This window comes from Pan paniscus, chromosome 12, assembly GCF_029289425.2.
Source record: "Pan paniscus chromosome 12, NHGRI_mPanPan1-v2.0_pri, whole genome shotgun sequence".
Lineage (NCBI taxonomy): Eukaryota > Metazoa > Chordata > Mammalia > Primates > Hominidae > Pan > Pan paniscus.
This window is the reverse complement of record NC_073261.2, coordinates 55,656,362-55,681,007: the sequence shown is the minus strand read 5'-3', so window position 1 is coordinate 55,681,007 and position 24,646 is coordinate 55,656,362. Positions and strand designations below refer to the sequence as shown.

Here is a 24,646-nt window from a genome sequence, read left to right as displayed (position 1 = left end):
ACAGTTCGTTCAAGGGAAGGCGCATGGACAGAGTTCCTCAAGGGTCAGCTGATGGCCTGAGCCCTCAGCCTAGAGCAGTGGTTCTCAACCTTGGGTGCACAATAGCGTCACCTGGGAACTTTAAAATCTATTGATGCCAGATATTCTAATATAATTAGTCTGAGGTATGACCTGGACATCAGGATTTTTCAAAAGCTCCCTAATCCCTAGTGAGCAGCCTCGGTTGAAATATCTATAGTTTAGATGTTAATGGTTGCAACATGTAATGGAAGGCATCCATTCCAGGTGTTGGCCATTTCTAGCAAGTCTGACATAAGATGGCACAAAACCTCACGTAATCTGACTCTCATATCACAGGCCAAGTCCCATAGCTATCTAGGCCCCTCCCCTCGTTCAAACCACCATCTGCTATCATACACTTGGCCTGGGACATGTTACATTAAGTTTGGCCTAAAGCTGCCTCCCTACATATTTTAAGTGTGGCCTAAGGGCTTTTCCACGTATAATAAACTGTAACCCAACTTGATGTGTAATAGACTGTAACCTACTCTTGTGACAAGTAGCTGAGTCTCAGCCAACCACAGCAGCTGAGCTTCCATCAATCACAGGTGGCCAACTATTCAAACACTATTCCAATAAAGCAAATACAAAGCTGTAACCAATCCAGCCATTTCTGTATCTCACTTCCATTTTCTGTAGGTCACTTTCCTTTTTCTGTCCATAAATGTATCCAATCATGTGGCAGCCTCAGAGTCACTCAGAAACCATTCTGGTTCTGAGGGCTCCCCAGTTCCTGAATCATGCTTTGCTCAAACTCTGTTAAGTTTAATTCGTCTAAAATTTTTCTTTTAACAGGCAGTGGGAGTGCTCCAAATGCCACCATGGCCCACTTCTGCAAAGCTGCCAAACCAGGACCTATGATCTTAATCATTCCACTAGTTAGTCATCTTCTTATGAAAGCCCTTACCTGATCTCCCCCAACCAGCACCACACTTACCAGCAGTGTTGACAAAATATTTGATAATAGGGGACGGAGATGAAGGGTCGGAGGTAGAGGAAGGGGTCTGCTGGGAGTGGGAGCCAAAAAAAAAAAAAAAAAAAGATTCTGTAAAGAAAGATTTTGGAACAGATTTGGCAGGCTGCTAGAATGGTTGTGGTCATACTTGGCAACATTTAAATCCAGACCCTTTCCTTTCATCTGAATGGAAAAAGAATGATTGAGTCAGGGATGTTGCTGGTGGACTGAGCTCTAGACTAGAAGTCAGGGACCTGCAATCTTGCCCCTATCTGTCACTCAGTAGCTGCATGGGCTTGGGCAAGTCATTGCCTCTCTCTGGGTCTCACTTTGCCCAGCTCTAAATCGGAAAATGAACCAAATGACCTCTGGGGTCCCTTCTAGCTCTGACACTCTATGATTTATCTGAGTTGGAGACAGATACATTCATGTAATAAAGGCAGAAGCATGGAGGATCTGGGTTTCCTGGAGCAAGAGACCTTCCCACTTTCCCCCAGAGTCTCTCCCACAAGTCAGATGCCAAAAGAGAAACATCTGCAAAGAACACACATTGGCCTTGTGGATTCCAGTCAGTCCCATGTGCATGGCGTTAGTTAAGAATATTTCACCTCTATCATGCTCACACCCAACCTCATCCCTGGACCTTGAGGATAAGAAGGGATGACAAAGTCAAACATAATAGAACTGCATCAGAGCCACACAGACATGTGGCCCCCACTCAGATTCTTCTGGGCAGGCAGCACGGCAGAACAAAATTCTTCCAGAGACATCACCTCATCGAATCCCACTCCTTCTCTGTTTAGTGACTCATCATAGTAAATTAATTCTCTTTGGCACTTTCAAAGCCCTGAACCTTTGATATTATTTTTAAAACAGCAACAAGCAACTCCCCTTCCCCAGTGAGTACACTGGATGTGAGCATAGGCATGTGAGCCCCCTGTGCTCCCTAGGACTCCAGGCTCTAAGCCAACTGAACTCTCAGCTTCTCTGGGACTGGGATCATTTTGGCCAGCACAGCCTTGTACTGAGCCTTCCAGGCAGGAAAAGGTTGACCCTCTCCCCTTCCCCATGGAGTGGTTGCATTCCCCAGTAACTGGTCTGTGAAGGCTGTGAAGTAGCTCTGCCCTCCCTGAAGTACAAAGAAGCAAGAAGCTCTGGGCCTGATGGACAGGAGCTCACACCGCTATGCCCCAGGGCCTGCCTTCCCTTCTTAGAGCCCTGCCCCAGAGGGTTGCTCCAGAGGTACTCCGATGGGGGTGGTGTAGGACATGGAAGCCCTGACTCCATCACCATCACAGCAGGGGCCTGAGCCAACCCTTTGGCTTTGTGAATCACAGGCATCCTCTTGTGCTCCTTCCTTCTGTCTCCAAAAAGTTATGTGCAGAATGGCTTAGCGATTAAAAGCACAGACTCTGGAACAAGACTACCTGGGTTCAAATCTCAGCTGTGCCACTTATTATCTGTGTAATCTTGAGCTAGTTACTTAACTGCTCTGTGCCTCCATTTCCCCACATATAAAATGGGGACTGTAGTAAATTAACTACCTTGAAACGTACTTGTGAGGATTAGTGAAGTTAATGTATGTGGAGTATTTAAAACAGGGCTTGGTATATAGCAAGTGCTATTAACTATTTACTCTTATTATGTGTGATTGAGGGGCTTAAGTCATCTTAGCATTAGGAATTCAAGTAATGAGAGGCTTGTGATTCAATTATAAACAGGTGCACACTAAATAACTGTAATTATGTGTTTTAGTCTAAAAAACTAATTCAATCTTGAGCTACATCGACAAAAAGAAGAACATCCAGAAAAAGACTGAGAATGCCCAGTTTCCCAACCAGATAATGGGAACAGGTCAACCTCGATATCACAAAAAAGAAGCTCACCAGGATGCTGAAGATCAGAGGAGACCAGCGTGTGATGAGCCAGGTGTGACATAAGAAAGACTATATGTCATCTTTGTCCCTGGTTCCTGGCACAGAGTTTCAAAAACCTTTGGAATTCCTAAAATGCCCAAAAGACAGTAGGAATGTCTTTTGTTATTCATCATGAGCCTCTTTCAACTGAACCTGAGTTTATACTAATAAGGTGACTTATGATAGGCCCTTGGTTTCAAGGAAGGGTCTAGCCACCCCAGAAAACCCAAGCACATGATTAGAAGCCTGTAGCAGCAGCTCCACCCCCCACCAATCCCAACACTTCCAAAGTGGGGAGAGGGGCTAGAGATTGAGTCCAGACAAGTGGCAAATGATTTAACCACTCATGCCTCTGTAACAAATGCCCCTTGATTTTTTAAAAAACTCTGGACACCAAGGTGTAACAAATGCCCCTTGATTTTTAAAAAAAACTCTGGACACCAAGGTGTGGGGGAACTTCCTAGTTGGTGAACACATTGATGTGCTGGGAGAGTTATGGGCCTGGATTCCACAGGAGAGAGCACGGAAGCTCTGTGTGCCCCACCTTACACCCTGACCTATGCATGCATCTCTTCCATGTGGGTGTTCCAGAGTTGGACCCTTTGAAATATGATTGCAAGTACCATACTTTCGGTGAGTTCTGTGACTCATTCTAATGAATTATTGAACCTGAAGAGGGGTCATGGGAACTCCTAAATTTATAGCCAAGTCAGTTGGAAGCGTGGGTGACCTGGGGACCCCAATTGTGGCTGGTGCCTGAGGTGGGGATGGTCATATTGGTGACCTTGTCCTTTATCTTGTAGTAGTTAGCTTGTGTGCCCTTCAACTTGGGGTAGTTCATGTCAGAATTGAATTGAATTGTAGGACAGCCAGCTGATGACAGGGAATTGGTGACATAATATTACCAGGCAACTTTTATTCATGATGTATTTTCGCCCCCAGGACCAATTTATGAGGTCGATATTATTGTTCCAGTTTTACTTGAACAAAATAAAGATAGGCTGGGTGCAGTGGCTCATGTCTGTAATCCCAGCACTTTGGGAGGCCAAGGCGGATAGATCACCTGAAGTCAGGAGTTCGAGACCAGCCTGGCCAACATGGTGAAACCCTGTCTCTATTAAAAATACAAAAATTAGGCGAGCATGGTGGTGTGCACCTGTAGTCCCAGCTACTTGGGAGGCTGAGGCAGGAGAATCGCTTGAACCTGGGAGGCAGAGGTTGCAGTGAGCTGAGATCACACCACTGCACTCCAGCCTGGGTGAAAGAGGGAGACCCTGTCTCAAAACAACAACAACAACAAAAAAACATAAAGAAACTGAATCACAAAGAGATTAACAAACTTGCTCAAGGTCACACAGATAACAGTGGAGTCATGATTTCAACCAGGTTTGTCTCTAGCCCCACATCCTGCAGTTCTCCACTCCATCATTCTGTCCCAAAACATCTGCTGGGCTGCCATGTGGAAGAAGAATTAGGCTGGTTCTCTAGAACCTCAGAGGCCAGAACTAGGAAACCAGGTGGTTGTTACAGACAGGCAGATTGCAGCTGAGGGCATGGGGGAGAACTTCCTAAGGGCAAGAGCTGCTCAGTAATGGGAAGGTGGAACAGGCTGCCTTGTCAGGTGGGGAGTTCTCTCTGCTGGGAATCAGAGTGAGCACACGATGCTGTAAAGGGGCTTCTGTCCTTGCTGAACCACGGGCAGGGGGTGGACTAGTGACTTCTAAGGTCCTTCAGATTCTATGGTAGGTCTTGAGTCAGCAGGATAAGGGGACTTCATAGCAATGACCTGAGTGTCTGGAAGCTCATCCTCATGCAAAGGGCCTTGTCTGTACCTCACGTGATGGGCCCAGCCAAAAAGTGTGCATCACCCCCGTCACCACCAGAAACTACTGCTTACTTACCGGGAGGCTGGCCCAGCCCTGTCCAAGGCTCCTTCTGTTCACTGCTCAGTCTGCACCCCCTAGCTCCACTCTCAAGGGTGCCGGCCACATCTACACAACCTCAAACATCCAGGTGGAAACTGCAAAACACAAACATGACAAGTGTCAGGGCCTGCACCACCATGACTCTTCACCTGATTTATAAGAGCTTCTGGGAAATTCCTTAAAATGAACTTGAAATGAATTTTTATTTTAAAAGCAAATTATGCCTTTAAAAAGGTAAAGAGGCCAGGCACAGTGGCTCATGTCTGTAATCCCAGCACTTTGGGAGGCCAAGGTGGGGGGATCACGAGGTCAAGAGATCAGGACCATCCAGGCCAATATGGTGAAACCCCATCTCTACTAAAAATACAAAAATCAGCTGGGCGTGGTGGTGGGTGCCTGTAGTCCCAGCTACTCTGGAGGCTGAGGCAGGAGAATTGCTTGAGTCCGGGAGGTGGAGGTTGCAGTGAGCCAAGATCGCGCCACTGCACTCCAGCCTGGGGGAGGGAGTGAGACTCTGTCTCAAAAGAAAAAAGGTAAAGAAAGCTGCATTATCTTTACAATTGGGATCAAAATTCCTTTTAAAGAGAAGAATTGGAGAATTTCTTTGCTGAGTGCTGGCTGGCAAGGCCTCCAGGGAAAGCGGTTGCCCTGGCCTGGTGGAGGGCGCAGAATGTGGAACTCCTGCACGAGCCCAGACGTGGTGGCGAGTTGCTGGGCTGGGAGGATCTCCCTTCCTGAGACCCCCAAAACACTTCACTAACAGCTGCTAAACTCACAGATGCTAATGTGAGTGATGTTTGGATGCAGCCCAAGACGCAGAAGCAGCCTGAAGAGTATCGCATCCCAGGAAAATGGGAGAGTTTTAGATTTGCACAGGCTGTCCATGGGCGAATTCAAGGCCATTTCACCCAGAGTTCAAGGGGAAGAAAGGCCCCAGCTAATACCTGGATAAAAGGTCCTAAAGTACTACTGAAGGAGGAATATAAAGTTGTTAATACCTTACAAACTAGGGTGAGTTACTACTCCAAAACTCCTAGGAATCAAGGTCTTCAAAGCATTAATTGTCAAAATGTTTAAAAATAAAGACAAGTAATGACAAGTGATCATTTTCCATTTTCACTTGGACATCCTGTTGTTCTGACCCAGAGCTGCTGGGGGCTGTCTCACCCAGGGCTGGCAGCATCCCTGAGTACCCCCACCCTACCGCCGCCTGCCCATGGCTCTGGCTCACTGGCAGCTCACTTCCATCCCTGACCCAATGCTGTCCAGAGTGGAGCCATTCGAAGAGACTCGTCCCACCAATGAGGGACAAGGAGAACTCGTCTTGGTAGGTACAATGTGCCTGTGGGAATCCAGGATACCTGCACACCCACTAAGGCTCAGCCTCCTCCTCAATCCAGGCAGGGGGCCTGGGGCTCAGTGTTTCAGTGCCTGAATGGTCCCTGAGCCCAGTCCTGATGCTCGCCCATCTACTTAGGAACAGGTTGCTTCTAAGAGTGAGACTCTGTGCTCTGCACATCCAGTGCCAGCTGAGGCCCTTCTCCCAGAGGTTCTATTTTTAGCTAGAACAGGGTCCTAGCCACCACTTGATGCTGCCTTTCTCCAATGGCCTCCCTTCCAGGGCTGGCCTCAGGGTGGGGTTTGCTGATGTATCTCCACTGCCCTCCCTAAGGACCAATCTTGCAGCCTCAAACACCAGTTTCCTCTCCTTCCCCAGAAGGTCTGAGGCTGCCCTGTGGCCACAACCTGCTAAGATTTGAATTTTTAGAATCTCAGCTATTTTTTATGTGTACTAATAGAATTAATCCTTTGCCCCTAGAAGTAGCCTGCACCATTCTTGTAAGAAAGCAAACATTTACCCCCAATGTAAATATACAGTGAACAAAATAATTCCCACCCCAACCCCCATTGCTGCTGAAATTCCCCACCAGAGCACCATTCCTTGGGTTATGGTGTTACGCCCTAATTAAAATGAAAATAGTCCTGAGAGGTATTTGAGGCAATTGTATTAGCTAGAAACCATTGTCCTGTGGCAATGAAACTGTCAAATCTCTGAATGGGGAGTTGGGCTGAGCAGGCAGGACAGGCACCAGATCAGCAAGTTTTAATGAGAGAAGGGAAGAGAAAGAGGCCTAATGCCAGGGCTGCTCTAGAGAGGCCCCAGCACCTAGAGCAGGGCTGCTGTCCTGGGGGAGTTTAGATAATCCTGGCCAGACAGAACCCTCCGAGCCTGCTGAAGCTGCTGTACCAAGCACAGCATCACCTCTTGTGCAGACTTCAGCTTCCTAGCACATGCGTTGAGAACCTAGCTCTCTCCAGCTTCCAGCCCCCACATCCCTCAGGCAGAGCAGAGATGCAAGTGACAGTGTGAGCCATGGTGCCCCATGTAGTGAAAACAGATGCCTGACACCCCCTGGGTGGTTCAGAAAGCACCAGAGGCACAGCCCCTCAGAGCCACCTGCCCCCTGCTCTTGGTGGGCAGTCAAGCTGGGCTGTGAGGCGGCAGGAGTTAGGGCAGTGCATTCTAGTCCTTGTTGGCTGCCCTCTGGACTGTGAATCCAGACATTAAAACACTCAGGGGCCTTTGCCTATTCCTGTGTCCTGCAGCCTCGTTAAAAATCAACCTGCAAACGGACCATCACTCCTGCTCACCCCACACCACAGCCTCCCCAGCCCCCTCCTCTCTGCCCCCTACCAACCAGGCATCCCACCATGGGATCCCACCTTGACTCCCTCTTTTTGCCCTGCACATTTAATTGGTCACTGAGGTCTCTGGTTTTATGTCCTAAATATCTCTCCACCCGCAGCACCAGGCCCTGAATCATGCCTCCATCTCTCCATCCTTTAATGATCTCTGGTCCACAGTCCTTCCTGGCCCATGCCTGTCACTGCCCTGCTAAAAATCCATCTCTGTCTCTAGGGGCCGTGTTCCTTAACCTTTTTTTTTCTTTTTAAAGCCCTGCTTTTCCAACCAAAACCTAGTCAAATTTAGCCTTTATTACCAAAATGGCAGGTATACTTTTCACATTTTCCAAATATAAAGTGTTAAATCCAAATGGGCTTTGTCAAACCAAATGCACACCCCATGTTAACAATCCAGGCCCATCGATGCCCAGCTGGGAGCTGTGCGTTTTTCTCTCTGCCAGCCCCTTCTCCTTGAGGACAGCTACCCTGTAGGATGAGGCTGAGACTCAGATGACACCTCTATTCCCAGCCCCCTGACCTCTCTGTATTTGCCCTGCTTTCCAGGGGCTATTCCCAGGACCCAAGAGGCACAAAGCAGATTCTTGGTTGGGGCTGGAGTCTGCCAGGAACACCCTCCTCTCTTCACCTCCTCCCTGCATTTCATGTGTCCTCTCCTCTGGCAGCCTGCCCCCTACACCCCCGCCCTGGGCTTTCACATCACTTTTACTTGCCTCTTCCATTCCACTTGCAGCCTGGCAGCAACAATCTATTACCGTGAGCTCCTGGCAGGCGGCCTGTGTCTCTGCGTTTCTCTATCCTCCCTGTTGCCATAGGGCCTGGTGCCAGTTAGGTGCTGAACAAATGTTAGTTGAAGGTAAATTGGGAAGAGCTGGGCCAGCTTAACAAAGCAGCCCTGTCCAGCCCTGAGGTCCCAGCAGCAAGTGAGGCCTGAGGGGAGCTCACGGTACAGTGTGAGGAGACAGACCCTGAAGGGTAAGGTGCTGAGTGTTCATGGAGGAGTGCATGGCAGGTGCCTCAGTGCCCAAATCACCTCTTGTCTTGGTATATAACTGAGTGGCTGGCCCCTCAGCCACCCTTCTTGCCTAATTTGAGGCAGAACCCAGCAACAGATTGCAACTCTTACATTAACAAATCCGACATTAATTATGGGGAGACAGAGAGGAAGGTAATATTACATACCATGCATCACACACAACAACCTCCTTGGCTCTCCCATGTTCAGCCCTGCTCTCTTCTCTGTCTCTCTCACCTCCTCCCTTGAGCACCCCCTCACCTCCCTCAGCTGGGACCCTCCTCTCTGCACAGAGGAACCCAGGAGCTCCCTCTAGGCCTGGCAAGCTCACTTCCTCACACCTCTGCAGCCCCTCAGCAGAGTCCCTGCTTGGGATTTGCCCTGGTAGGAGGGCAGCTGGAGACTACACATCACGAGACACGCTTCTTGTCACCAAGCATCTTCTTCCCTGTCCCACTGAAGACCAAGTACATGTAACCACTGGAGTATGAAATCACATTTCTATGGATCGTTCCTTGTGGCTATAAGAGAAACAAAAGGTCTACAAGGGGAGTAACAGATGCCCGAGTTGTCTGACTTTTTGTTAAAATCGGCTTAAGCTTCATGTGCCCTAAGCAGAGGCAGGCGCCGTCTCCTGCCACTTCAGTGGGGGAGTCTCCAGACAGGAACAGACAGTCTGTGTGGCTCAGCACCCAGAGCTCAAAGTAGAAAGATGCAAGCTGCCACTTCCCAGGTGCTCCCCAACAGCCATGGCCATGGGTCCCTCAGCAGTCCTGGCCTCTGAAAGCCCCAGGCCCCGGCCCCACGGATCAGCTCCCCACAAGGACGGCATAGCATTTGCTCCAGGACTTAGGCTAGAAGTCAGAAGCCAGACTTACCGATCCGTAAATGAGACTCCCACAAGTGAGAGAGGAGATGGTCAGGGCTGAGCTGCTGCTACTTTTGCAGAATAAATGAAGACAGTTGAATAAGGGACTGGACCGCACCCTGCCTGATGTGTTCAGATAAAGAGAAGGCTCATGCCTCTGGCGGGTAGGATTATGGGGAAAGCTTATCATCATTTTTTCAAATGCTTCTGAATTTTACAAAGTTCTAGATTAGGTATTAACTGCTGTGATCATTTAAGCCAAAAATAGTTGAAAAGAAGAAAGAGAGAAAGAGGCAGGACAGCGATGGTAAAGTCTATGTCCATCTCCAGACACCCCCTTAGTTGGAAGAATCCTTTAACTCCTTCACTGCTGCAGACCCCATAAGTACTTATTTCTGGGCATCCCTGGTGCAAACATTCCTAGTGAAGTCCAGTGAATTTTAAAAGCCCTCCAGCAAACGACCTCAAACCTAATCGTTGGTAGGCAACGTTTTTCTGTTCTTCTATCCAGGAATTGGATTGTTGTAGCATGAATGGACTGAGTATTCTTTCTTACAGACTTGGAATCATTCCCATACCCTCTAACTAAATAAACAGTTATTTGTCAAGTATCTGTTGGTGCCCGGGAGTGAGCAAGAACTAGAATTGGATGTGAGAGGGAAGATGGCTGGGAGAAATGAGACATGGCCCTGCCTGCTAGAGGCCCACAGTCATGTTCGTATTCCTGAAAAACTTGCATGCAAGTGAAACATACATAGATACATGCACATATATGCAGATATGTAATTAACTGTTAAGGGCAACACACTACAGGGCCCCAACAATGAATGCTGAGGTGATCAGAAATGAATGTGTTTAACGCTTGTTGGGAAGGGAGACTGGAAACCTTGGGTGCACATAATGAGGACCAAGGTCCTGAGTTAGATCCTGAAGAAAGACATTATTCAATCAACAAAAGCTGTGAAACTCCAATAAGTGCCCAGTGCTATGCCCAGCCCTGCAGTGAAGGACCCAGCATCCTGGTTTTTCAGGAGAGGAAATTGAGGCTGCAGGAACCTGGGTGACTTGATTCAGGCCACAGAGCTGGTGAAAGGCAGAACCTGGGTTTGAACCCCTCTAGTTCCAGAGCCTGTTCTCCCGTTACTTCACCACACTTTCTGCCCCTCATTCGAACAAAGGGGAGCAGATGCCAGGGGCCTGGTAGGTGGTGGGGGAATGGACATCAGCAAGTGGCCAGAGCCCAATTTCTATATTCCTGGCAGAAGCCTTGAGGACTTGGCCAGCACCAGAAAGGATGATTCTACTTCCTATTTCTGGCATGCGGGGCTCAGAACCAAGCTCTTCCCCAGCACAGAAATGGGGATTAGGAGGCAAGGAAGAGAGTAGGCACCTCTGGTACTCACTCTGACAAAGTGAACTTAGCTTTTAGGTAAAGAAGATCCTGCTGGCCCCTCAAGAGGACAGGTGGGCTGCAGTGGTGACAGCTGGTGGTGGGTCACCCACCTGCACTCCCAGGGCTGCCAGTCACTGCAGTGTGGGTACAGCCACCTATGAGACTTGCTTCATCTGGACTCAATACAATCCTTCCACTAAAATATCTGCCATGGGTCAGGACCTGGCTCACCACTGGGGATGTGAAGGGATGCAATCGTAATCCCATTTCTCAAAAGGCCCAGGACAGGGGCATGGGAGGCGGCTCTAGAGAGATGATTACAATACTGGGGTACAGTGCTCTGGTATAGGTTCATGAAGGTGACCAGGGGGTCCTAACCTCAAGGCTCCAGCACTGGGCTTTAACCCACTCATCAGCAGCCTCTGCCACTGATCACAAAACCATGTGGACCTCATGCCTTCGTGAAAGGGAAGAAAGGGTTGTTGGGGAAGCCCTGGTGATGGAGAGACAGTGCTGAGCTAGCAGGATGGCTGGGCTCAGTCTTCCCACACTCAGTGCCTTCAGTAAAAAGGTCAAACTTGGAAGCCCATCAAAAAGGCTAATTGAGCTGACTGTCCTGATTCACTGTTCCACCTCAGGCTGTCCTGGAATCCAGTCACAGATACTTTTAAGCAGTCACCTTGCCTGCCTTTGGCCTTCAGGCAAGTCAGTGGAGCTATATTTTGAAAAGTTTCGCCTCAATCAAATTCAAACATGAAACAGTTGATTCTGCTCTTTGGCCCAATCTGAGAGCATCTGTCCTTTAATAGGAAGGTGAAGTGTAACTCACTGGATCATGTGACAGGATTGTCTTGTCCCCATCCCCAACCACCCCCCACCAAGAAATCAAGGAAACAGCTATTGGGTATGTATCCTTTTTTGTCTAATAGAATAAACCATATCCTAAGCCATAAGAGGTGGGAATAAATGCTCATTTGGCACATTAAGGTTGAAATTGTTTTGTGGGGTTTTTTTAACTGGGCATTTCCCCCCACTGTTTGGGCATAAGAGAAAATAGGAACACTTTGCATCTAAACTGGAGGGTAATCCTGCACTATCCCTCCCCTCTCCAGACTGGGGAAGCTGTGAACGTTCAAAACTGAAACAAGACTCGGGAGTGCTGGTGTGGAGGAGGGGAAGGAGGAAAGTTAGTAGGCCCAGAGAGAGGAGATGGTGGGAAGCAGAGGGAGTATGTTAAGGGTGGGAGGTCTAAAGGCTCACATGGGGAACTGCTGGCCTCCGGAATCTCCATGTGGAGACATCTCAAAAGCCTGAGCAGTGAGGCTCAGGCCATGATAGGGTGTTAAGAACAGGATGGCGAAAATAGGAGAGATGTTGTCCGACTGTCCACTCCTCTCCCCGATGATTCTGTATTCTAGTGTCTCCTGCAGGATCACCAATTAACCATATGTTGGATCTCTGTTCTCTAAATCTGTCATTTTTCTTCTCACTAGTTCTATTGTTGACATATTCCCTACATTCTGACAGTTCGTATTTCCCATTTCACTTATTGGATTACGGGGATATTAAGGAAAGAGCTATTTCACCTTCTGTATATTTCTGTGTATGTTTGCATATCCATGTGTCAGAGACAATGCTATGTGCTCCCCAAACCCATTTCCTCTTCTTCCTGGGCGCCCATGTTTCCCAGGCCTGCTTTTGCCTGGACAGAACCCTAGGGAATGTAAGCCAGCAGAAAGTAAGCAGAAATGATGGCATCCCTTGCAGCCAAGGCAATTAAGAGTGGAGGTGCCTTCTCCACTCCCTTTCTCCTCCCTTGCCTCCCTGCTGGAGGCAGAGGATTCAGTGGAAACTCCCAGGCTCTTGGAAGTGACGCAGCCACCAAATGGAAGAAAGTGGGAAGTCACTGCAAGCAGCCCACTGAGCATCTATTTGATTGGAGATTCTGAGGCTGTTGCTATGGCAGGTCACCTACCCTGAAAAACATATTCCCACCCTTTAGGTCAGAATAGTCTTATTCTAGTGTCTCCTGCAGGACCATCAGTTATCTATATGTTGGATCTCTGCTCTCTAAATCTATTGTTACCTTCTCACTGATTCTGTTGTTGACATTTCCCTTACATTCTCACAGTTTGTCAGTATTTCCCACTTCACTGATTTTAATTCAGCAAAATTCACGTGGATTTTAATGCTGATATTAAACATTTTATCACTTTGCATACTATCCTTACTTTATATCCATTTTAACCTCAGATCTTTCATCTTAGTCTATTCTCCCCCCATGACACTATTTCTTAGAAGCCATGTCTTTTTGAACCATATATACTAAGGATACCAGCTTTCTGACATTCTTCTGGTTCCTACATCAGGTTATTATCAGAGGTAAATGCTCCTTTTGAGTCCTACAGATCATTTATCTTCCCCTGAAGTGTATTTTCTCAAGATATTTCTAATTGTTTTCCTTTATTCTCAAATAAGGTGAAATCAAGTCCCCTAAGATACAACCTTCAGGGAAAATAGCTTCCGGCAAAATGTGTTGAGAAAGCCACGTGTTTTCTGGAAATCAAGTGTGGTGAACACATAGTTAATAGCGACTTTTAATATCTCCAGGCAATTTCTGTACTAACATGAACAAAGAAATTACCTTAATGATTAGTCCAACTAAAATTAGAGATACAAAAGGACAAGTATCAAGGAAACCAGCCCAATCCCACATGCAGATTATAAAATGGGTACTCCATTTATAGAAAACTTAAAATTCAATCAAACTCATTTCTGGATGGTGGAGTGATTGGCGACTAACATCAGACTTAAGGAAATAAATACTTAGGCGAGCCCACAAATCTTAAAACATGACCCCCTGCTTTGCAATTTCCTGCAATGCCATAAAACTATTAATAAGATAGAGGAAGGAGGGAATGAAAAATAAACATCATGATAACAATTTGATAACAGGGTTAGCAGATCCTGGAGACCCAGGCCAGCCTCACTTCTAGGACATCTCCTGCTTAAAGGAATGGCATGGGAGGTGAGTCACACCAATGAGCATAAAGAACACCTTTCTTTGTTGTAGGTCTCAGAAGTGAAGGCTGAGAGATCCAAGCCCAGGTGTTGATTTGATAGAGGGGTAAAAATAAAACGAGCATTGGCATGACTGTATTCTTCAATTCTAAGATATCTTTGATAGATTGGCACACCAATTATTTTAAATATTACTGAGAAAGAAAAAAAAACATTGCTAACTATCATTATAAGTCATCATTGATTGGCGGACACATCCCAACTTCAAAGATGTTGAAATGCTGGGGAAATGTGTATCTTAGAATCAATGAAGTAAGGAACTCAACTTAGAAGTTGATGTCACCATTTTGGGACTGCCTTTTACATGGTGGGTGGCAGATCATCTACTGGGTCAGGGAGCTGAAGGATGAGACAAGAGAAACAGGCCATGAGGGCCTTGGGAGAGCCCCTTGACACCTGGATTCAGGGCTTATCAGTAGACCAGATTTGTTGGCTGTCAATCCATGCTTCTGCCCAGTACAGTGTCCTGAGAGCTACAACAAGGCAGACTGATGTGCATAGCCCCCAAACAGGTTTTCACTCAGTGTATATCTCAGTACATCTGCTGAGGAAGCAACTTCCTGTACTGTGAAATAAGAGCTTAATGTCATAAGGCAAGACCAGACTAAGATGAGAGGCAACAAGATGAGATAAAAATGGAAATTGACCCACCACCTATATTTCTGATTAGGCTCAGCCCATGAAAACCACAAGGGCTTTTGTTCTCCAGGGGGACATAGTACAGAGTAGGTGCTCGATCAATGCTAGTTCCCATCCCCTATATTCTCTCCACAAGAACACTCCCAAATCTGCCATTTGATTCTGCCCTATGTTTTCCCAAAGTTGGGAGTAGGAGAGAAAATTAAAAACTATGGTGGGGAGGAGGTAATTAACTTCATAGAGGCCCCAAACTATTTCTCTACATGAAGGACCCAGGGAATTGGTTCCACCATGCAGCACCATGGCTACAAATCCAGGCTCTGAATGGCATTAAGGGCCTAGGAATGAATCCCAGCTCTGCCTCTTTCTAGTTATGTGACCTTGAACAAGTTGCTTAATTTTTCTAAACCTCAGGTTCTTTGTCCAATGTGGAGAAGAACAGTCCCTCCTCAGAGCATTATCTAAGATAATATATGAAAGCACAGGCTTTGCACAGGGCCCAACAAATAGTAAGGACTCCACAAATGTTAGGTGCTACTATTAAATCATTCCTCATATGGATTCTTAACATTGCAACAATTGATTTTTTTTTTTTTTATCACAGTCTGGATTCTATCTAGTCAGCAAGCACACATCTGGGCTGACTGCTCCATCAAATGTTCTCAAGGGAACATCAACGAATCTGAAACTGAGCTGAATAAAATCAGGCAGGTTATGTCTGCTGCTGAATTTCTGCACTACAAGACATAGGTAGATTTTTAGCTGATACGCACTTTAAATGGTGGGCTCCACTTTTCCGTCTGAGCAGGTAATCTGCAGCCCCCAGTGCTGGTTACAACACTGCTTGCATGCCTGGTGAGAATGTCTGGACTGGGTTACAGGTTTTTTCAGCTAATTCCCTGACCCCCTTGACCCAGCCATTAATTATAGGCACAAAATGCTGTGCCCAGCCGTCTCCTGACACACTTGCACCGCAGGAGGATCTTCTTTGAGCTTGGAACTCAAAGAATGGGGTCAGATTTTTGGCCTGGAGAAAAAAAATGGCAAAGGGCTACAAACTAAGGCCAAAAACCATGAATGGTATAAGGAGGGTAAATGCAAGGGGAGACCCCACCTCTCACCACTTAGAAAAGGGCATTTCAAGCACATTCAATGAGGCTTCATATACTGGTTAGCAAACAAATGGAATGTATTAGCCCAAGGCAGGGTATGGACCAAAAGTGCCCAGTGATGAGGCCACAGTGAATATCCACCTAACGACCTTCTTGGATGATGTACACGTGACATAGGCCTTAAAAGCTGTCTTGTGGAAACATGTACCTTCATCGTGTTAAATGAAAAAGGTGTTGGGGTGGACTCAATATACATCCTTTCAAGTGCCTTCTCTGTCCAGACACTGTGCCAGCACTGTTCTGCCATGAGCCTGTCATTCCAGGACCCACCCCGTGCTGTGGAGCGAGGGCCTTAGCAGCTCTGTGGCCTTGGTGAGCCCCTCCACCACTGTGTGCTCATTTCTAAATGGTGACCACTGCAGTACCTCTGTCATAAGAAATGTTCCTCCTGCATTTCTGGGTAGCCTCTTCATGAGGGATTCAGAACTTGGCTCAGCTGCCAGCTTCCTAATGAAGCAGTGCACCTGCCCAGGGCAGGTATGTCTCTGCCCCCGCCCACCCTCACACTGCTCCCCGACACACACTATGCACGTGGGTTTCCCGGAGCTCAGGCCAGGTTGCATGGCTCCCTGGGCTGCTCCCCCAAGCTCCCCACAAGGAGGCCTGCTGTCATCACTCTTGTGGCTCTAGGCCCCCCTGCCAGGCTCTCTGCTTTTGCTTTGGATTCTCCTTGACTTGGGCCCCCTCTCAAGGCTGCAGGACTTGGGGTTGCTGCTGGCCACGGCTGTGCTTGTGCTCCTCTGACGCAGAGGCGAGGCACTGTACTAGGTGCCAGCCACTCAGTGGTGAGGGAGATGTGCTCTACATCCTCCACGTGCCAACAGCTGGGTGGCCCCAAACTTTACACAGTATTGGGTGTGGACAGGACAGATGCCCACACTGTATCAAGATATTTTTGATACACCCAAGCCTCTTTGCACCCAAGCTTCTCCAGAAAGTGGAACAAAGGCCCCTGATGCCATCTCTCTCCTCTACTGCCTCTTCTTTCTGTCAGGAAGATAACCTTTTAAACCCTTCATAATTTCAGAAGCATTATCCCATAAGGGTGAAGAACAAAGACTGTGCAGTCTGCCTAGTTTATATCCTGGGTGTACTTTTACAAGCTGCGAGGGTTACCAAACCACCCTGTACCTCAGTTTCCTCATCTGTAAAGCAGAGTGGTAATTATGGTAGCCACCCCAAGGGGCTGTTGCAATTAAATGGGTTCATCCATGTAAAACACTTAGGATAATGCCTGTCATAGAAGAAGCATTCAATAATGCTGGTCTTATTTGACAGTTTACAGTCAGTGTCGGTAAATCAGAAAACTAGGCTGGACTAGCTGAAGAAGTTGAGCGCAAGTGAGGACCTGGGAAGAATGCTGTCTGGGAATGTTCCAAGGGAATCTGTATTGGGTTGAATATTCCTCCCCAACCCCCTGCCAAAAATATATATATATGTGTGTATGTCCTAACTCCCAGAGCCTGTGAATGTGATCTTATTTAGAAAATGGATCTTCACAGATGTAATAAAGTTAAGCATCTCAAGATGAAATAATCCTGGATCATCCAGGTAAGCCCTAAATCCCTTCACAAGTGTCCTTATAAGACACAGACACACAGGAGATGGCCCTGTGAAGATGGAGGCAGAGATTGGAGTGAGGCAGCCACAAGCCAAGGAACACCAGGAGCCACCAGAAGCTGGGAGACGCAAGGAAGCATTCTCCCCTAGAACTTCTGGATGGAGCACAGCCCTACCGACACCATGAGTTTGGACTTCTGGCCTCCAAAACTGTCATGGTGCTTCTCCAACCACAATGTACATACAAACCACCTGAGGATTTTGCTAACCTGCAGATTCTGATTCAGCAGGTCTGGGGTAAGGGCTGAGAGTATGCATGTCTCAAAGGCCCCCAGTGATGCCAGTGTTGCTGGTCCACAAACCATACTTTGAGTAGCAAGGTTTAAGAATGTATTGTCATCAGCAGCACCATGATGACAAAGGAAACCACTGGAAACAAAGGGGCAGAGGTTGTAGATCCAGTCAGCCACAACGCTGGGCCACTGTGACAGCATATGAGAGCCCAGCTTTCAGCTGTGGGATAAAGAGTGGAAGGAAGCCATTGACCTTTAGTGGCACTTGTCCCTGGGATCAATCAATGCTTCTGAATTGAATAGCAGCTCACCCAGGCAGTGCTAATGAGTTTTGACTGCTCCAGTTCATCACTCCCTAACAGGGTCAACCAAGAAGTAGTCTCATCCTTTTTGCTAGGGGTGAGAAAAAGGTTTTATGATCCCTGCCTTATGGAGGGCCCAGAACAATTCCTGGGAGAATGGAAATGTTGGTGACAGAATCCCAGGTTCCTAATTTCAATGAACTTGATGGAAATGTATAATTCAGGACTTTTGTGTTAATGCTTTTATGGGCGAAAAACACTTGATCCAAAAAACAAGAGTTCACCTCTAATGTAGCCTGTGCTCTTCTGAGAAGCTCATTTTGGTAGACAAGAGAGGAGAGGCCCCTGGCATGCATGCCCCAGGTTTGGGGAGGTAGCTTTACCCACTAAAACAGCCTATGTCAAGAATATTTTTAAAAGTCTGGTCTACCAAATCCAACACAGGAATTGGTAGGAGATACAGACAGCCCTTAGCCTACATTCTCACTGGATTCTCCCACTGCTGTCTCTCCAGTCCCCAACCCCACAATGCACACAGGGTTATATTTCAAAATGCTCCAGAAAAACCATCCATGACTTCTTGTGGGCCACAGCCAAATGGTCACAAAGCTTTATACCATGTTCAGGCTTTGATCGATCGGTAGTGGCTACCTAGAAGGGCTTGAGTCCTTCTTCACGCTCCGTGGGAAGAATGCTAGGATTGATTTCCAGTGTCTGCCATAGACTCGGAGCAGGAAGACTGGCACTGTGCCATTTCTTTCAGGACAACAGGATAAAGTTATCTTGTGGCTTTCAAGCTCCTCGAGCTACCATTAAATCATTTCCCACTCTTATATGAAACGCTTACTCCAGACAAAGCCCATACCAGCCCCAACACTCCCCAACATGTGACCCTGCCTCTGTGGCTGGGGTCCAGCAGAACTTTCCCCTTCCTCATCCATCCCTCCATTCCCCAACGCCTAATTGCCTCTCCCTCTCCCTCTCCCTCTCCTGGGCTCCAGTGCCTCCCATTCATCACTAAACTGCCTTCTTTTCCTGCTATTACTCATCTCTGTAGATGAGTCAGGACAAAAATGACTCCTGTATATTTCCGGATTTTCCACTCCCTCAGACCCTTTTCTTCCCTGAACTCCCAGAAAAGCCTGCCTTGACTCACTGGCTCCTTGGGTCTTTAGAATGCAGAATTGGCCAGGCGCGGTGGCTCATGCCTATAATCCCCGCACTTTAGGAGGCTGAGGTGGGCAGATCACTTGCAGTCAGGGGTTCAAGACTAGCCTGGCCAACATGGTGAAACCCTGTCTCTACTAAAATATACAAAAGTTAGCTGGGCGTGGTGATGCATGCCTGTAATCCCAGCTACTTGGGAGGCTGAAGCAGGAGAATTGCTTGAACCCAGGAGGCTGAGGTTGCAGTGAGCTGAGATCGTGCCACTGCACTCCAGCCTGGGCGACAGAGGGAGACTCTGTCAATAAATAAATAAATAAATAAATAAATAAATAAAATGCAGAATTGCCAGGGAAGGGAGACAGGATAAGAACAGGAGGATGGGACCTCAAGGACGTCCGTGGATTTGTAGGGGCCTTTTGTTGAGAGAGGAGAAGCTTTGCGAGGTTCAAGGGCAACGGCAAGGCAGAGAAAAGTGGATTTAGAAGAAACACTGCTGTGCTCCGCATTCTCCCCATGTCATATTCAAGAAATACAAGTAAATGTTTGGAGTCACTACAAGGAGCTTCTGCTGGTCACTCTTGTCCATCCCTGAGGCCACTGCAGTGCTCTCTGTCTGGACCTCATAGGCCACGGCCTGTATGTGCTCTCTTTCCCATTGCCTTAAAAGGCCATTTCCAGTACCTGTCTGTCAGGATCTGGGCTGGGCTCCAGTGTGACAGAGTTGGGAAAGCCCTTAGCATATACCCAACCCCCTCGCTTTATAGATAAAGAGCCTGAAGCCCACAGTGGGGGTCAGTCTGCACCTCAAATTTCACAACAGCTGAGATGCCTGTGTGAGGAGTCAGTCCTGGGCTGATGTCAGAGTGTGCCTGCCAATACCACTTGCCCTCCTTCGAGAAGAGGTGCACTAGGTGAATGGATACCAAATCAATCCAGTTTGACAGGTATTGATTGAAGACACTCTCTGAAAAAGGTGCTGTGTGTGAAAATACATTAAATGCTCTAGAAAAACATGCTATGGACATTGCCCTTTTGCGAGTTATTTTATGATGGGATATATACTTTTTGCACAGACAGTAACCATCGGACATTGCCCTTTTGCGAGTTATTTTATGATGGGATATATACTTTTTGCACAGACAGTAACCATCCCCGCTCATGGGAGAAGCCCTTTGACGTCTGTACCTTTGGGTCTGGCTTCATCTGTCCCTTTCCATCCACAAGCATAAGCCCTATTCTATCTCCTCTTTCTCATCCTCCTCCTACCCACACACAGACACCTTCCTTGAGGGCTTGCCTTGTCTTCCTCCCACATAGGCAAGTCCAGTGCAGAAAAGGCACCTTGGCAATGTTTGTTTTTGGTGGTGCGGGAGTAGGGAAGCCTCACTGAAGACCACTAGGGCCTGTCGGCATGGTTTTCCACTGGCAAACTCTCAAAGATACGCTGAGCTTCCAGCTCTCATTGAATGTCAGAGTTACAGGGACTTCGAAGGCAGCCTGGCCTGGGCCTTCACTGGCCTAACCATTCCTCAGCCTTTCCTGCTGACCCCTGCAGGCTCCCATGGCAGCTGGCTCCATGCTGGGTTGGGGGCAATTAGAGGCACTGCCTGAAGATGGGAGGAGATGCCAGGGCACTCCTTCCCTCATGCACTGTCTCAAGAAATACCTCCTCCGTGGCCCCAGCTTCTGCCAGAGGCCCACCATGTTCCTTCCAGTTTCTGCAGGGTGACCTTGACCCCTGGGCTGGAATAACACTACCTCCTTCCTCCCTCTGCCTCAGGGTAGGTCTCTGGGCCACTTCCCCAAGCCTTGTTTGTTGGTTGGTTGGTTTTCAGCTCCTTCATTACCTGTGTAAATTTTCTGCGTTAAATTCCCTCGGTTGGAACACTTGAAGAAATTTCTATTTACCTTGTTAGGCCCTGACTGAAACATAGCCCAACCTCTCCCCTACCCCTTCATTGAACTTATGAAGAAACCAAGGCCAAGAGTGGTGTGCTTTGTCCAAAAAAGACTCACGGATACTTAGTTGTCAGTGACTGGCCTGGGTTTCTCAGTTTCTGTCCTCCACACCTCTGCAAAATATGGCAGGACATGCTTCATTTTTAGTTTTAATCCAAAAGAATCCAGAGTCATTGGGATCAACAGTTTTGAAATGTGTGGCTTCTAAGGAAAAACCACAGTTGCAGTTCCAGTCCTTTACACTTTCTAAATACTCCCTTGGACCATCAGAAATGATTTAAACCTTGTTTCTGAGAGATGGAGACGTCAACTAGAGTAGCCCAGACTGTGACCACAACCAGGTCACTGCCTGCTTCCAGGCTTGCATTTCCAGCCTGCATTTCCATATCTAAGGAAATTAACATAATACGAAATGACCATTTCTAAAACCATTTAAAACTTTCTTTTAATATATGTAGCAAAATTCAAGTCCACACATTTTTGGACCAGATGGTTTCTTAACTCTGCAAAGTAGGTTTAAAGTAATAGTTACTTAAGAGTGCCATATATTTTAAATACACAGTGCTTCTGCTAATTAACACTTCATGATTTCTCAAGAGTCCCACAGGCAATAGTTACCATTTGTAAATGGTGAAATACAGTGTCAAGAAAATGAATCCTATTTTGCTCCCAAATTGCAGCCCTGGGATGCTATACGTCAGATACCTCAGCCCTTCCCCCAGTGTGAATGGAGTGGTGAGAAGATGAAAGTGACTGCTCTGGGGTTGGATGCTGGGGACATGTGAGCATGATACCACATTGGGCCTCTGCACACACAGGTTCTTCAAAAGGCAGACCCCCTCCACCCGTCATGGGCCTATGGGCCAAAATTAGTCACACAGATGCATGCAAGTTAAACACTGACCTAACAAGAAGACATGGACACACAGGCACACATTTACACACACCTGTTATGTCCTGTGTTTGCAGGACAAAATAGCCACAGTCTATGTGAGCCTGAGAGGCAAGGCAAGCTAACCTACGGGCATGAAGTGAGGCTGGCCTCTCTGCCCCAAATCTTACCAGGCCACTTACACATCCTCCCCTACTCCTCTTTGCCTGAAGTTCAATCATTTGAAGATTGATTTGACTAATATGTCTCCTCTTTTTAAAAGTCAGTGCTCCTGGAAGAGTTGATCAGATACAGTCACATGCTGCATGATTTGGTCAATGACAGACCACATATGTGATGGTGGTCCCATATGATTATAATACTATATTTTTACTGTACTTTTTCTATGTCTAGATACACAAATACTTACCATTGTGTTGTAGTTGCCTACAGTATTCAGTATGGTCACATGCTGCAAGGTTTGCAGCCTAGGAGCAATAGGCGATACCATATTGCCTAGGTGTGTAGCAGGCTAGGTTTGTGTAAGTACACTCTCTGATTTTCCCACAATGATGAAATCACCAAACAATGCATTTCTCAGAACACAGCCTTGTCATTAAGCAACATGTGATTAAATTTTTAATCCTTCATACATCAATGTGGCCAAATGAGACAGCTTTCTTCCTGGTGCTTTGCAGACATCAGGGGCTGACAGGTTGGAGAACCCAAAGAATATGGAGTGCTTAGGGGAATATACCAGGAGGATGCAGGCTGCCTTGCTTTATTGTAATGGGGAGCCCTGGACACCTGGGCAAGTGGGGAAAAGGGGTACTTAGAAACTGATGGGACACCAAAGAGAAAAGGAGGAAGAAATGTCTGCTTACCCAGGGTCTGCACAGGACTACCCTGCCTGGACAGGATGCCACTGTCCACACCTACTACTGTCTCAGGATTGCTTCCTCTTTAGGGTAAAGGAGATGTGAGCAGAAGGCTGACACTAAAGTAGGGGACAAAGGAAATGGCAAAGACCATGTGCGATTAGGAGAAAGTTCATTGGGGGACACTTCTTTATTGAAATCCTAAAAATAGCAAAGAACTAGACTGTGCTTTCACCTGTCACTAGACTGGAAGTTTTAAGCAGACAAAGCCTTGTCTGACTTTGTGCATCACCATATCTCCAGCACCCAGAATAGCGTTAAGAGGTGTGCTCAGCAGGAATTGGTTCGGTGCATGTACACACCAAAGTGCAAGCAGAGGACACCTCAAGACCCTTCTAATCCCCTCATTTCCTCAAGGCCCAATGATCATGTGTGGCTGCACAGATCTCTTGCTGGAGTTATAAATGGGCTGCTGGAGAAAAGACAAATCCCTCTACGGACCCCACAGCGATGCACTGCTGAGTTCTGCTGTTCCCCAGGGACACTGCCTTCATTAGGCAGCACCTGCTATATGGCCAGCCCATATGTGTCATGTCAGGCAGTCCCACAAGAGGAGGTAGACAATGCACCAACCAGCCTTAAGTTTCCCTTAACCAAACCTTCCAATGAGTGGCAGGCTCTGCACCAGAAGACAACAAATGGAAATTCTTTGGGGTGCCTTCCACCTTTCATTTTTGAAGCACCACAAGCAAAATGAAACCACTGATATTCTGTGGGACCTGATGCCCCAAGGTAATGTTTATGGTCATATTTTCAATCTTCCCCTCCCTTCTCATTGAGTTGAGAGGATGAAGTGGCACAGGCAGCAGGGGAGAACCCAGGCATGATTCTGAAGGAAGGCAGGACAAAGTGAGTGGGCTGGAACCCAAGCATGAAGTTGTACAAAAATATATAGTATGAAGCCTTTAGGTCTTCACAGTTTGCAAAACCATTTTGTCAACCAAAAACAGCTCTGGATGTAGCCAGCAACACTCCTTCCTAAAGCTCGTCTACACAGATCCAGATGCATGCACCTTGCTGAATGCTGAGCTTACAGTAAGTCCACAACTAATTCCTGTCCAATTGAGAAACATTTGAATGCAATGATATCTGGATCAATTGAGATCACATATATATGAAGTAGAAAGTTTCTCCTAATTCCTGGGTATGCACTTGACCCCTGCCCTATACAGAGAAGGCAAGGCACTAAGCTGGCATTCTAGGCACTGCATCATGAGGGAAAAGCACTGGACAGACTACGAGACGAGGGTCTGGTCCCGGATCTCCCTGAGCCATCCTCAGATGGCTTTCAGGGATGTCAGAGGTGGGCATGGAGAGGAGGATCCTGTCTGTCTAGAGCCAGAGCAGTAAGGTCCCCGGGGGCTGGGAGGTTGTTGCCTCTACACAAAGAACTCGCCCAGCTAAAGTCTCCTCTGAACCAAGCCCACTGTTTGCCTGGAGAAGTCAGTGTCTTTCCTTTGGGGAGATGAAGGAAACAAAGGAACTGTTTGGAGGGCTTTAGAATGCCACAGCTCACCACTGGTTATTTGGGGGAGGAGGATGTGCAGGAGCTAAATTTGAGCCCCAGTGTTGTGAACTTCACAAGGGGAAAGAGTTGCTGAAACGCCTGGGGGAAACAGTGTAGGGCTCTGGCCTCCATCTGTCTGTTCATACATCTGTCTGATCTGCCTTCCCCTGCTAATTAATTCCCATCTCATCACAGCCACTCTTGGCTCATGAGTCTCTCTCACAGTTTCCCATCTAGGTTATTTAGCATTCAAGGATTACATGCTACAAAAATTAGCCACGTTTGAACAAATTAGCTACTTTTATAAGCCCAGGGTCCAAGG

At 47.3% G+C, this 24,646-nt stretch overlaps 1 protein-coding gene across 1 annotated transcript in view; it reads right to left on the bottom strand.

Annotated features, from left to right (window-relative positions):
• Positions 1 to 24,646, bottom strand: part of ADD2 (adducin 2) — a 111,297-nt gene that overhangs the window by 51,508 nt on the left and 35,143 nt on the right. The window contains exon 2 of the mRNA XM_034953353.3: positions 4,833 to 4,951. The gene's annotated coding sequence lies outside the window, so the exon portion shown is untranslated. The remainder of the gene's footprint in view (positions 1 to 4,832; positions 4,952 to 24,646) is intronic.